This window comes from Capra hircus, chromosome 28 (genome assembly GCF_001704415.2).
Source record: "Capra hircus breed San Clemente chromosome 28, ASM170441v1, whole genome shotgun sequence".
NCBI lineage: Eukaryota > Metazoa > Chordata > Mammalia > Artiodactyla > Bovidae > Capra > Capra hircus.
This window is the reverse complement of record NC_030835.1, coordinates 5,725,119-5,739,571: the sequence shown is the minus strand read 5'-3', so window position 1 is coordinate 5,739,571 and position 14,453 is coordinate 5,725,119. Positions and strand designations below refer to the sequence as shown.

At 40.7% G+C, this 14,453-nt stretch overlaps 1 non-coding gene across 1 annotated transcript; it reads left to right on the top strand.

Annotated features, from left to right (window-relative positions):
• TRNAG-CCC lies at nucleotides 14,149-14,219 on the top strand. Its single transcript has one exon. It is a non-coding gene; the product is annotated as a tRNA-Gly (tRNA).

The following is a 14,453-nucleotide window of genomic DNA, read 5'->3' as shown; positions in this document are numbered from 1 at the left end:
ACACCCTCTTTATTATAGGCAATCATGGTTCTTATTTTTTTCCCCACTCTCTGTGCTGTACACCTTGCCAGAAACACTCAGACTATATTAACCTTGCAGTAATAAAGGAAAACAGCAACCTAATTTGGGAAACTTCCAGTAACAAAAATGTCTATTAAAATTTGAAAATGCTATAAAAACTATATGACCACAATAGCCTCTTTCTGTTTCGCTTGGGAACCAGAGGTGAACATCACATTTCTGGCTTTTGGTTTTCACTGTTTGCTTGCAGAAAAGACAATTTAAGTGCTGGTTATTAGAGCCTGTCAATAAATTTCAGAAGTGAAGCAAATCCCGTTCAACTGACTGACAGCTGCAAATTAATTTTGCTTTCTTTAAACAACTAACCAGCCTTATGTTCATGCAGCTGACAAGCCTCACTGTGTGTGCTCTCTTTGCCCAGAGTAGAGTGGTCCGAACATAATCGCGTAGTTAAATTCTTTTACCTTCACTCAACGTTTTATTGGGAAGGACAGCGCAGTGTATTAACAGACACTGGGGTGGCGGAAGATGGCAGTTTGGAATCCTGCCTTGTGAGGAACACGGAGCCCTGCTAGGAGGTGTATGCAACAGGAACGGCCCCACCCTTGCAATTCTCTTTGTCATTTCTTACTGCATCCATTCAACAGTATTTGACCAAACACTGTGTTAAGTGCTGGGAAGGAAAAGAAAAATGCTATTTATTTCCTTTTTATAAAGATGCCCAAGGCTAAGCACAAAGGAGGCACCATAAGGGCCATCTGTTGTAATTAGAACTGCAATACAGACAGCGAGGGCATAAAAGAGAATGATTGTCTCACGGGCAGAGGTTGGGTGGTGGTGGCCCTGTGGACATAGAAATCTTCTTCCAAAATGTCACTTACTTGCTTTCTTTTTAATTGAGGTGTAGCATATATACAGTAATGTTCACACATCTCCATTGTGTAGCACAGTGAATTTTTATATATGTTTACACTCATGAAATTATCACGCAGATTAAGATATCGGATGGGGCATTTCAACCTCTCAAGAGAGCTTTCTTTGTGCCCCTTCCTAGCCAATCCTCCTCACCTCCAAGAGGTAGCTGCTAGTTTATCACTATGAATTTATTTTGCCTGTTTTGAATTTCACATAAATGGGTTCATATTCTATGGTAGAGCAGCAACTGTTTTCTTGAGTGCAGCATTTGTCTGTGAGATGCATCCCTGGATAGTGGGTTCCTGTAGCTCTTTTTATGCCTATGAAGTCTTCCATTATAGACAATGGCGTTTGAAGGATGGATACCAGTGGCTCCTATGTGGACAGCTGGGAAAAGGCACTTCATACATTTCTTGGAGGAGGAAATGGCAACCCACTCCAGTATTCTTGCCTGGAGAATCCCATGGATAGAGAAGCCTGGCAGACTATGGTCTATGGGGTCACAAACAGTCACACACGACTGAGTAACTCAGCTTACTGCTTACATTTAAGCATGGTATATTTGGAGGTCCATGGGATCACAAAGGGTCAGACATGATTGAGTGACTGAGCATGCATGCATGGGAGACTGCACTGAAAAATAAGATTGGAGCTATACTGGGAAGGATGTAAAATGTATGTAAGATGGTTGAACTCTGGTTTTTTTTCTTTGCTTATCCCCCAACAGTTTTAGAGGTCAACTGGAGATATGGTATGATCAAATCTAAGAGTTGGACCCAGTTTTCTGATGTAAGCATGGCAAATGATAGAGGCAAGGAGAATTCAGCATCAAGAAGCTAGAGGAAGGCCATCACAGTGATCCAGCTGGCTCAAGGTCAAGGGAAGGAGAGAAGAGGAATAATCAGAGTGAGGTTAACATATTCAGAAGTGACAGGAGGGGAGGGAGGAGTTAAACACCAAGTTGTAGCCTGTAAAGCAGAAGCTTTGGAGGAAATGAAAAATTAGCAATCACTTTTGATGTTGATTTGAAACTTCCCTTTGAGAGTGAGTGAGAGCCTCCAGGCTCTGCTGAGACCCTTCCTGCCCGACTCTCCACCCTCAGCTAAACCGACAGGACTCACTAGTTTAGCAGCACAGCCCTTAGGGGGAGATGGATAAAAAATGCCTAGAGGAATTATGCACATTTAATTTACATCTGGGCCTGAATTCCCTGTGCCTGCTCTTCTGTCATTTTGCCATTTCAAAGAATAACATACCAGGGCTTTTTATTCCAGCCCTGTGGTGGTGCCCTTTTTGAGAGAATAAATCCCAAGTAGTGTTGCCAAAAGCCAGTGACATTTGCCATGTTTGAAAAGGCCTTATTTTGAAGAATGATTATTGATTCTTTTTCACATTTCAGATCATTCTTTTGATGCTGCCTTTTACTGGCTCTGGTGAGTGACCCTCAGCTGCGTTCCTGGCTCCCTGACACAGCAGTTCACCTGAAAAGAACAGCGTGTTCTTCTAAGCAGCACTCACCCTGGGAAAAGTCACTGTTCCTCTGATTATTTCATCACATAGAGAGCTTCTCCAGGCCTTGGCTGTGTTGTTGAAAATATGCAGATATGCTTCTCAGTGAACACACGTAATGATGGTCTTGTGGAGGAACGGATGAGAAGTACCAGGGTACCTCATTAGAAAGAGTAATAGCAATGTTGGGACTGTCAGTGCTGTGGGTCTGCCTTTTGCAGGACTGGAGAGAGGATAGCAGGGGAGTAGCAGGCCAGGAGAAAAATGAAAAATAAGCCATCGAAATTGCTCACAACATATTGACTCTCAAGGAATGAATGTTGAAAAGAACCATTGGGTATGGATGGTGTCCCTGGAACAGAAGACCCTAATTAATGGTTTTCAGAATCAGGAAGTCACTCACCACGCATCTTAGGAATCTTGAAATCATCCATGACTGTTGGAAGTGAAACCTCTCATTCAAATGCACTGATGGTTTTGTGGGCCTAGTAGAAGCAGCTTAAAAACAAAAGAATGAGGCTGCAAGCTAAGGTATAGACTCTGCATATTTGAAATGTACTGTTTATTCTCTACTATATATCTCTCTTGATATCATGTTGCCTTTAGGGTATTGTCAAGGAGAAGGGAGAGGATACTGCATGTCAATGAATTTCTGGGATTCAGAAATAACTTTTTATCAAATACTGATTTAATTCCTCAATGGGGGGATAAGGCTAACACCTCAATTATATCTATCTATCTATACATATATATAGTATAAATAAATTATATATAATATATGTAATTATATGTGTATTATCTATTTTATATGTTTAAATTTGTAATACATATTTATATATTAATACATATATTATATATGTATACATATAAAATTACATACAGTTGAGCATTCACCTCTCAGAAAGTAAAGCCTTAAATTGTGAACAGTGTTTAGTATAATGCATAGAACAAGGTTATTTTTATTCTAGCTTTTCCTTTAGAACGACTCTCTGCAGTGTGTATGGATACTTCTATTTTAGACCTAAACATCCAAACTGTACTCTTAATGACTATTTTGCCAGTGCCAGGATTTTTACGTAAGGACTCTATGAAATCTGTTTGGCAGTGAGTGGTTGAAATGTGTCTGTAAAGGCCTGACAACCCTATGGCACTCCATCTTCTGCTTTCTCTGGATGTAGCCTTAATTTCAGCCCATCAGGAACCCTGATGTTTCAGAAATGGAGCATCTATTCATCCAAGTAAGAACCTACAATGGAGTATGCTGTCCCTATATGGCCGACATACCTGGGCAAGATGATGGTGAAACTACAAGACCTGTAATTTCGATAGCTTCTTGTGCTTTTCTCCTTTAAAAAGCTGTTCTTCCATTTCTAATACTTAATACTAGAACAAAATGCTTCCATTTATATTTTTGTATCAGCCTTTGCACTACCTTCTCATGGATATTTATAAGTTATGATTTACAGCTAATACAGTCATTCTCAAGTATTACTGTGCATTGTAAGCACATGGGATATTGGTTTAAAGTGCCAAGCTTAGTCCCAAACTTATTCAGACAGACTCCTTAGATGTGTTTAAAAAAAATAGCAACAATGAAAATTCTTACTTTGATGACCACCATTGGCTTAATTAACTTGAACCCTTCTTTAAAATTTACCCTAACTCCAATTTTGGAGTCAGACACATAATATGACTGGATTACAATCTAGTTATCTAAGTTTGTGTGACTTCTGAGCGCTTTTGTCTGCCTAAAACAGGATTGGTCAGCTCATTTGCTTTGCAATTTTTGGATTATATTAGAGATATGGCTTTCTCTGTGAAAGGGTTGGCTATTGCACATATTATGTTTTTCATGTACTGGGGAAGAAATAACGAGCTTAACATTATGATGACTCTGTGGTCCCTGATGTCTAAGACAGGGTCATGAAGCCAAGGAACAAAATGTCAAAAACTAGCAAGTGTCTCAAAATAGTAACTGATAATAGTTCAGAAATACTTATCAAGATTCCAAAGCATGTCAAAGTCGAAAACTCCAGAGATATCACTTCAGCAAGTAGAACACCCTGTGTAAAGCTTATCCTGTATTAGACACACCCTATACCAATGTTTTCACTTCTTGGATGACTTCACTTTAAAACATTCTGAAAAATTGTGACTTTCCTTACCTTTAAAAGAACATAAGAATTGGGACAATTTTAACTGTTGTAATAAATACTAACCAAATTTCAGTGTCTTAAGACAACAGAAATATATGTCTGGCCCCTGAAATAGTACAATATGGATGGTCCTGGCCAATACATGACTTTTCTCCAGGCAATGGTTATGAGAATCATGTTCCTTACAACTTACGGTTTAACCATTCCTTTAACCTCAGGAAACAGCAGACAATTGGGAATACAGAGGATGAAGACAGCATTCTCACTTCCTAAATAGTTCTCCTCCAAATTAACGATCAGCACATCTGTTCATCTTGGATGAGGCTTGGTCACATGACCTCAACCAGACTCAAGAGGTCAGATAACTGTAATCTCTGACCTGGTATCCACGTTCCAGCATCAGCTCTATCACAAAGCTGAGACTTTTAATCTTTCTTTGGTAATTCCCAGTGTTGAGGCTAACCTCCATATGAAATTCCCTTTCATATGCATGTAATATGTATGTTCTTAGTAATAATGGAAAGATGGCTTTGAAGGTCTTTCTCCTAATGACCTCTGAAGGTCATCCATCTATGTCTGAATGATAGCCATTAAGTCACTGTCTTCTCTCAGGTATTAATACTACTTGAAATTTTATTATAAAATGAATTCACTTAAAAACAATTGACTCAATTAAAAATTAATTTTTCTTTATTTCTTACTTTTAATTCAAGTATAGTTGATTTACAATATTACAGTTTCAAGTATACAGCATAGTGATTCAGTATTCTTACAGATTGTACTCCATTAAAAGTTATTTTAAAATGATAGCTATAGTTCCCTGTATAATATATCCTTGTTACTTACCTATTTTATACATTGGAGAAGGGAATGGCTACCCACTCCAGTATTCTGGCCAGGAGAATTCCATGGACTGTATAGTCCATGGGATCATAAAGAGTCTGACATGACTGAGCAACTTTCGCTTCACATTCTAAACACAGTAGTTTGTATTTCTTTAATTCCATCCCCCTGTGTTTCCCCTTTTCCTTTCTCTCTCCCTACAGGTAACCACTAGCTTCTATATCTGTGAGTTTGTTTCTGCTTTGCTATATTTTCATTTAATTTTTAGATTCCACATATAAGTGTTATTATAAAATATGTATATGGTGTGAGGAAATGTTCTAATTTTAGGAAAAGGAGTACATCAAGCTTGTATATTGTCACCATGCTTATTTAACTTATATGCAGAGTACATCATGAGAAACGCTGGGCTGGATAAAGCACAAGCTGGAATCAAGATTGCCGGGAGAAATATCAATAACCTCAGGTATGCAGATGACAGACACCACCCTTATGGCAGAAAGTGAAGAGGAACTAAAGAGCCTCTTGATGAAAGTGAAAGAGGAGAGTGAGAATGTTGGCTTAAAGTTCAACATTCAGAAAATAAAAATCATGGCATCCAGTCCCATCACTTCATGGCAAATAGATGGAGAAACAGTGAAAACAGTGGCTGACTTTATTTTGGGGGACTCCAGAATCGCTGCAAATGGTGACTGCAGCCATGAAATTAAAAGATGCTTACTCCTTGGGAGAAAAGTTACAACCAACCTAGACAGCATATTCAAAAGCAGAGACGCTATTTTGCCAACAAAGGTCCATCTAGTCAATGCTTTTGTTTTTCCAGTAGTCATGTCTAGATGTGAGAGTTGGACTGTAAAGAAAGCTGAGCACCAAAGAATTGATGCTTTTAAACTACGATGTTGGAGAAGACTCTTGAGAGTCCCTTGGACTATAAGGAGATCCAAGCAATCAATCATAAAGGAAATCAGTCCTGAATATTCACTGGAAGGACTGATGTTGAAGCTGAATGGACTGATGTTGAAACTCCAATACTTTGGCCACCTGATGCAAAGAACTGACTCATTTGAAAAGACCCTGATGCTGGGAAAGATTGAAGGCTGGAGGCAAAGGGGACAACAGAGGATGAGATGGTTGGATGGCATCACCGACTCAATGGACATGAGTTTGAGTAAACTCTGGGAGTTGGCGATGGACAGGGAAGCCTGGTGTGCTGCAGTCCATGGGGATGCAAAGAGTCAGACAAGACTGAGCGACTGAACTGAACATGTAGCTGTCCAATTTCCTAGCACCACATATTGAAGAGACTGACTTTTCTCCATTGTATATTCTTGCCTCTTTTGTTGTAGATTAATTGACCATGCATATGTGGGTTTATTTCTGTGCTCTCTATACTTTTTTACTGATATATGTGTCTGTTTTTGTGTCAGTGTGATACTGTTTTGATTCCTGTAACTTTGTAGTATAATCTTAGGTCTGGGAGGGTAATACTTTCAGCTTTGCTCTTTTTCATTAGATTTTTTTTTCCCCTACAAAGATGTCCAAAAGTTGTATTCTAAAGAGGCCAATGTTCTTTCCGATACAAAATAATTTTCTACAGTGTGTAACTAGAAATCAAGTTATTAAGCAATTTTTAAAAAATGATTTTGTTTTACTGATGTAAAGGACAAACTGCATATGTTGGAGACAACGGATTGCAAGGAGCCAGATACACATGCCTCCTACCAGACTCTGTAGAGGGTTGCCTGCGGTGAGTGCTACATGTTTTGCATTTAGACGTGAAGTCCATGTGTGCCAAAACCAGATGTTACGAGAGCATTCTCTTTCCTAATGCTGGCTAGTGACTAGAAGTTGTTTAGATGATGATTTTGAGAGCCCCTCCTGAGCCCTCCCAGAAGAAGAGACACCATACGTTGTTTTAAACAATATAATTGAGGCTGAGAGTTTTGGCTGTATTTGAGAAGCCACCAGCTCTCATGAAAGAAGCTGTGTGGTGCTACAACTTGATGAGAACTGCCTCTCAGCCTGAGTTTGAAGAGGCAGCAAATGGTCTTTCTGTGCCATATGAGGGTCAGTTACACTCTCAATCAGCTTTCGGAAAGAACTGAGCTGCTGTAGCTGTTAACTCTGCTATGACATCAGTTGTGCAGGTTTTCATGATGCATGCAAGGTATTTATCATGGAAATAGATTCCTACTTCACATTACTCTTAACAGTAGTGAACCCTGAGCACTGGGAAGTTTTGAGTGCTTACTTTGCGCACTGTAATAGGTATTTGCGGATACAACATAACCTAATCTGTATCTTATGGTAACTTTATGTGAGGGTACAGTATTATCTCCATATTACAGAAGAGAAAATGCCAAGGCTTAGAGATGTTTAGTTTCTTGCTCACAGTCACAGGATAATTAAATAGCAAATCTGTGTTTCCATCCCAAACCTGTCCAACTCAAAAGCTTGAGCACCAGCTTCAGTATGAAATAGCTTTGCCTTCTTGTATAAGGTTCCTCATTTATTCACCCAGTTCATAAATATTTATTGAACAGGTACTGGGGGTCACAAAAGAGTCAGACACAACCTCATGACTGAACAGCAACAACTGGGCTTAATGTTGAGAGTAGACCAGTAAATCAAAAAGACATGGTCTCAATATGAAAAATACATGTGAACAGGGATGAAGGCAATTAAGTGAAAATTACATGAGTTACCATTTAAAAGATAAAAAGCTAACCTAAGTAGTCATTAGCCTCAAAAGCAGGGCAACGAGTGTGCCTTGCAGAGGAGTAGTGTGGTACAAGCCCAGAGAGAGGAAATGGCTGGTTGAAAATCAGAAACCTGAGGCAGGGAGGCCAATGTTGCTAGATCAAGGAAGCTAGGCAGAATGGCCAGAGAGGAGCTTGATGGAGCAGGCAGGGCTGTGTTCAAGGAGGGCCTAGACTACACATGTGGCAGAGAAAAGCACAGACCCATGCCCCAACGACACCTATTAGATATTCTGGAAGGTTGAAAGCTGCTGAGGGTTCTGATTTTCTTTTTAATATAATTTTGTAAATATAATTGTTAACAGTGCATTAAAGACATTTTACATAGGACTAACCTATTTTATCCTTCCTTATAGAAGTTAATGCAGAATCAAGTGCTCAAAATGTCATCAATAGTTAGGAAATCAATTAAGACATATTTTCCAGCATAGTGAGTTGCAAACCATAATTTGTAGCTTATTAAACAGACTGTGTATATGAGCTATGCCATTTGGGATGAGCAAATTGCAGATAATTGGAATATAATTAAATACCTTAAAAATTAAAACTTATAGTAACATAGTTCACTTTTCTCTGAGTCTTCCAGTCAAATATACCATCTTACTGGGCAGGCCATTGCACTATCTCCTTCAGCTTCTGCAGGCTTTCCACTAGAACCACAACTGATGGCAGGAGAAAACAAAACCTATCAAACAAATATAACATTTACCTAAAATTAAACACAGACATTTCTGGAAACCCTGCAGTTTGAAAACCCTCCAGTTGATCATTGTTCATTGAACACCAATCAAGTACTGTGCTAAGCATTTCATATGTTGTGTTTTTTATGCTTTATAATCCTTCTAACAACTTGGCCAACCAGGACCTTTAAATTTCTATTTTAAAGGATAAATCTGAATGCTAATAATTTAAGTAATGTGTCCAAGATCACACAGCTCATCAGAGGTGAACTTGGACTCTGGAGGTGCCTGTGCCTTTAACCACAAGGTTTCATGGCTTCTCTCCCTAAGAGATCCAAGGTGTCACTGAAGATCCCTTAAACAGAAGCACTAAAGCCTTCTTTTGTCCCACTTGCCAGTCTCACTTATTCCTAGTGAATAATGTTTTCACTTATCTCGAGATAAATGCTAACTTATTCTCCAGGGAGACAGTTATACATGTGTGAGCATCAACTATTGCAAACATGTCTTTCCCTTTCCTTTCCTCCATTTACCATTTCTAGAAAGACCTTTCTCACTTTCTTCTCTGAAGGGTTGCAGTTCAAATGTGGCCTACAGTCTTCTTAGCCGAGGCTCAATTACCCACCAAGTGGTCTTTTTCCATGTATAACATACCTCTGTGTTAAGTCCAGATGCTGGGTAAATCCCATCTGGTCTCATAACTCTGGGTCAATTTTCTGCAGATAATGGATCAGAAAAGGATCTGGGTCACCTTTTCTGCAGATAATGAGTGGAACTGAATCCTGACTGGTCTCATCCAGTAGAGAGAAGCTACAGGTTGCCAAGGATATGCCAGGTTTTGAGAAAAAGCTCAGCAGATAGTATGTGAGATAGTTTCAGACAGATCCTTGGAGCCAAGGTGTATCCATGCCACAGGAATTTTCCTGTAGGTATATAAGCAATCCTGCTAGGCAGACCAGTTTAGGAAGAGAATTGCCAAGCTTCCCTAGAGTGCTTGTCTGTGCCTCATGTTCCAGACCATACCTGAGATTCTATAAGGGCTGCACCATTTCCTAACCAGGCCAGTATAAAATCTGGGACATAAGTCAGGAGACTGCATGAACCATCATAATAAAATGTCTCTGTTACATGAAGAGCTTTCCAAGATGCAGAGTTTTGAATGAAAAAGTATTAACTCTCTCTGGGTAACTCCAAAAAATTTTCACAAAGGAAAGTATTAGAGGAGAGAGGACTTTTTGTGCTCACTGATGGGGGAACGTGGACACAGGAGAAAAAAGAATATAAAGAATTTATATATTCATGAAAGATTATAACTGAGGAAACTGAACAGACACGGAATTGTTGATATAAATTAATCTGTTGGTAGAGACAGTGTGAGATATTTTGTGGTGAGTCTTCCTGGTGGTCACTGCATATGTTCCTTGGGTGGCAAAGAGACGTGATTTATTAAGAGGATGTAGGAGGTCCTGAGGGCTTCCCAGGTGGTATTAGTGGTAAAGAACCTGCCTTCCAATGCAGGAGACATGAGAGATGTGGGTTTAATCCCTGGGTTGGGAAGATCCCCTGGAGGAGGGCATGGCAACACACTCCAGTATTCTTGCCTGGAGAATCCCATGGACAGAGGAGCCTAGCAGGTCACAGTCCGTAGAGTCGCAAAGAGTCAAGACATGACCAAAGTGACTTATCATGCACGCTGGAGGTCCTGAACCACCAAAAAGTTTAGGGTGTATTCCTTTCTCCAGTATCTGCTCGGGACCTATTCTCTTCCCACTCTCACACAGTAGAAAACCAGGGATTATAAAGTCAAGAGATGATTAGCCTATGACCATGGTCATTCTTTAACAAGAAGCAAAATTAACTCTATAGCATTCTTGTCAGAGCTCTAGAGCATTCTTGTCAAGGATATATTACTTCTCACTTGGGTTAATAACCTTCCCACCCTCTTGAATATTGTCACCTCGGTCTCCCTCACACCTCGTTTGACCGGCCGCATTCTCACCAAGGTTACTTGTGATAGCCTCATTCCTAAATCCAGGGACTCCTGTCAACCCAAATGGTATTGCGTGCTCTGCAGCTAGGTCACTCTTAACACTTTTCATCTTTCTTTGAAATGATCCTGCCATTTCCTCCCTTTACCATGCATGGTACTCTATCTCTAGGCTTTCTGGCAGACATCTACCTGTTTGCATTTCTGGCACCTGTTTTTTCCCCTCTGATAATTCTCCCTTATTCTCCAAACCCAACCAACATAGTTGCAAGGCAAGGGGGTGGCTCTTGCCCAAATGAGCTGGTCCATCAGTAGGACTCTGACCCAAGTGAGACTAATCATCATTTTTGTATTGGAGAGAGGACAGGTACTGGGGGAAGCAGTTTCAGGGTGACTTTGAATAAGAATCTTTCACTGGCTATCTGAATTCTCAGATACAAAGGGCAGGAAGTGATGGTAAGTTTCTTACCATGTGCTCAAGAGAAACAGGTCCTTAATGAGACAATGAAAGATGGAGCAGACACAGAGAATGGAGAGACCGAGAAAAGTAACAGCTGATGTTTGAAATTGGACTTGCTTCTCATTGTGAGCCCTTGGTTTCTTCTTCCCAGGGCTAGCAAAGGAAGAATGCAAAGGTTTTGAGTCAGGGCATCATGGACAATGGGAAAAGCCTAGTGTCGCTGCAATAATGTCACCTAAGGATTTGAGGGGGAAGTCCTTGAAAGCAAGTCAAGGTACTCTTTGCGGAAAAGGTGGAACAAACGAACCCAAACCAAACAGAAACAGCAGCTTTCCCCCACGCAGAAGCCATGCCCAGATTTTCTTTTGTAATATTAATCAATATGTTTATTGAGAGCCTAATTAAGAGAAACTTTAATGAAACTTCCTTGATAGCTCAGTTAGTACAGAATCCACCTGCAATGCAGGAGACCCCAGTTCGATTTCTGAGTTGGGAAGATCCGCTAGTGAAGATAGGCTACCCACTCCAGTATTCTTGGGCTTCCCTTGTGGCTCAACTGGTAAAGACTCTGCTTGCAGTGTGGGAGACCTGGGTTGGATCCCTGGGTTGGGAAGATCCCCTGGAGAAGGGAAAGGCTACCCACTCCAGTAGTCTGGCCTGGAGAATTCCACTGACTGTGTAGTCCATGGGGTTGCGAAGAGTCGGACATGACTGACTGACTTTCGCTTTCACTTAATGAAGCTTTAGAATGTTTGCAGACATATGAAATAAAGCTAATTAATATTCAGTTAAGGCAATAAATCTTTTAAAGAGACTCATCTTTGTTGAGGACGGGCTCACCATTCACAATGAAAGATAATTAATAAGTTTTATTTGAATATTTTCATAAAATAAGACCATTTCAGTGATTTGTTCAATATTTTGAGTTGATTAATTAATAATTGTGGCCATAAAACATTACTACTCTTCACATGAGTGCTGGGTCACTTCGGTCACGTTGGACTCTTTGCTACCTTTGGACTGTAGCCAGCCAGGCTCCTCTGTCCATGGGATTCTTCAGGCAAGAATACTGGAGTGGGTTGCCATTTCCTCCTCCAGGGGATCTTCCCCACCCAGTGATCGAACCTGCATCTCTTGTCCTCCTGCATTGGCAGGTGGGTTCTTACCACTAGTGCCACTTCAGAAGCCCCCAGTACTCTTTAATGTTGGACTAAACCTGCCATGTGGGCTTCCCAGGTGGGGCAGTGGTAAAGAATCTGCCTGCCAGTGGAAGAGATGTAAGGGACGCTGGTTTGATACCTGGGTGGGGAAGATGCCCTGGAGGAGGAAATGGCAACCCATTCCACTATTGTTGCCTGGAAAATTCCATGAACAGGGGAGTCTGGCGGGCTACAGTACAAGGGGCTGCAAAGAGCCAGATGTGACTGAGCACACACACACGCACACACACACACACACACACACACACACAGAAACACACACAGACACACCCCTACCATGTAACATAATTGCAAATCAGACGCTCAAACACAGTCCAGGCAGCCTGTGGCAAGAACTCGCACAGTATTTTTAAGAACCTTGGATTTGAATTTCTTTAGTGTGCTTTCACTCTCTAGGAGCTTACAGAACCTACTACACCCTATTGGGATTACACCAGTTTCCTTCAACCAGTTGAGTTACCTTTCTATCATCTAAAGGGTTTAATTTTTAAGCTTCTGTAGAAATTCCAAAGTATTGGCATAAATGAATAGATTGGGGCTCATTCATGCTATGCAAATTAGACATGATCACATAGGTAACGAGTAGTATAAGGAATATAAAAACTGAAACTGCTTTTCACAGTGAAAGCAGAGACATTAATTTGCTGACTAAGGTCCGTCTAGTCAAGGCTATGGTTTTCCTGTGGTCATATATGGATGTGAGAGTTGGACTGTGAAGAAGGCTGAGCGCCAAAGAATTGATGCTTTTGAACTATGGTGTTGGAGAAGACTCTTGAGAGTTCCTTGGACTGCAAGGAGATCCAACCAGTCCATTCTGAAGGAGATCAACCCTGGGATTTCTTTAGAAGGAATGGTGCTAAAGCTGAAACTCCAGTACTTTGGCCACCTCATGCGAAGAGTTGACTCATTGGAAAAAACTCTGATGCTGGGAGGGATTGGGGACAGGAGGAGAAGGGGACGACCAAGGATGAGATGGCTGGATGGCATCACGGACTCAATGGACATGAGTCTGAGTGAACTCCAGGAGATGGTGATGAACAGGGAGGCCTGGCGTGCTGCAATTCGTGGGGTCGCAAAGAGTCGGACACGACTGAGCGACTGAACTGAACTGAATACTCTCTCCAATGCAACAGGGACCTTCTATCACCTGTTTTTTTCTTTATTGTTTTCTTATCTTTTCTCGTTCTTTGTCCTCTTCTTTTTCCTCCTGTTCCTTCTTTTCCTTCCTCTTTTTCTTAACAGATCTATAAAAAAAAAAAAAAAGAAAACAAAAAAAAACCAACCTCCTACCCAGAGATTTAACATATAAGCAGACATTCTCTGATAGAAATGGGAATTGACAACAAAGCCTCACTCTCTTCTCTGGCAACTTCTTGGTCTTAGAAAGTGAAAGTGAAGCCACTCAGTCATGTCCGACTCTGTGACCCCATGGACTGTAGCCTGCCAGGTTCCTCCCTCCATGGAATTTTCCAGGCAAGAGTACTGGAGTGGGTTGCCATTTCCTTCTCCAGGGGATCTTCCCAATCCAGGGATCAAACCGAAGTCTCCTGCACTGCAGACAGACCCTTTACCTTCTGAGCCACCAGCATAGTGACAAAGCATTGGTGGTTCAGTGGTAGAATTCTTGCCTCCCATGCAGGAGACCCGGATTCGATTCCCGGCCAATGCACAGTGTCCAAGTACTTTTCTTGGTCTTAATTAGCAGAAAACACTATATGGGCTAGTTTCTAATCAATCAATAAAAATATCTCTCTTGTATTCTGCCTATCAAAATGACACATTGTATAACACTTTAATGTATATTCAACACAAAATATAATCAAGCATCCTGGTCTTTACCATATTGATAGGCAAGAAATGATGTAGCAACTACATTTTCAATTTGTTTCTTCCTAATTATCAG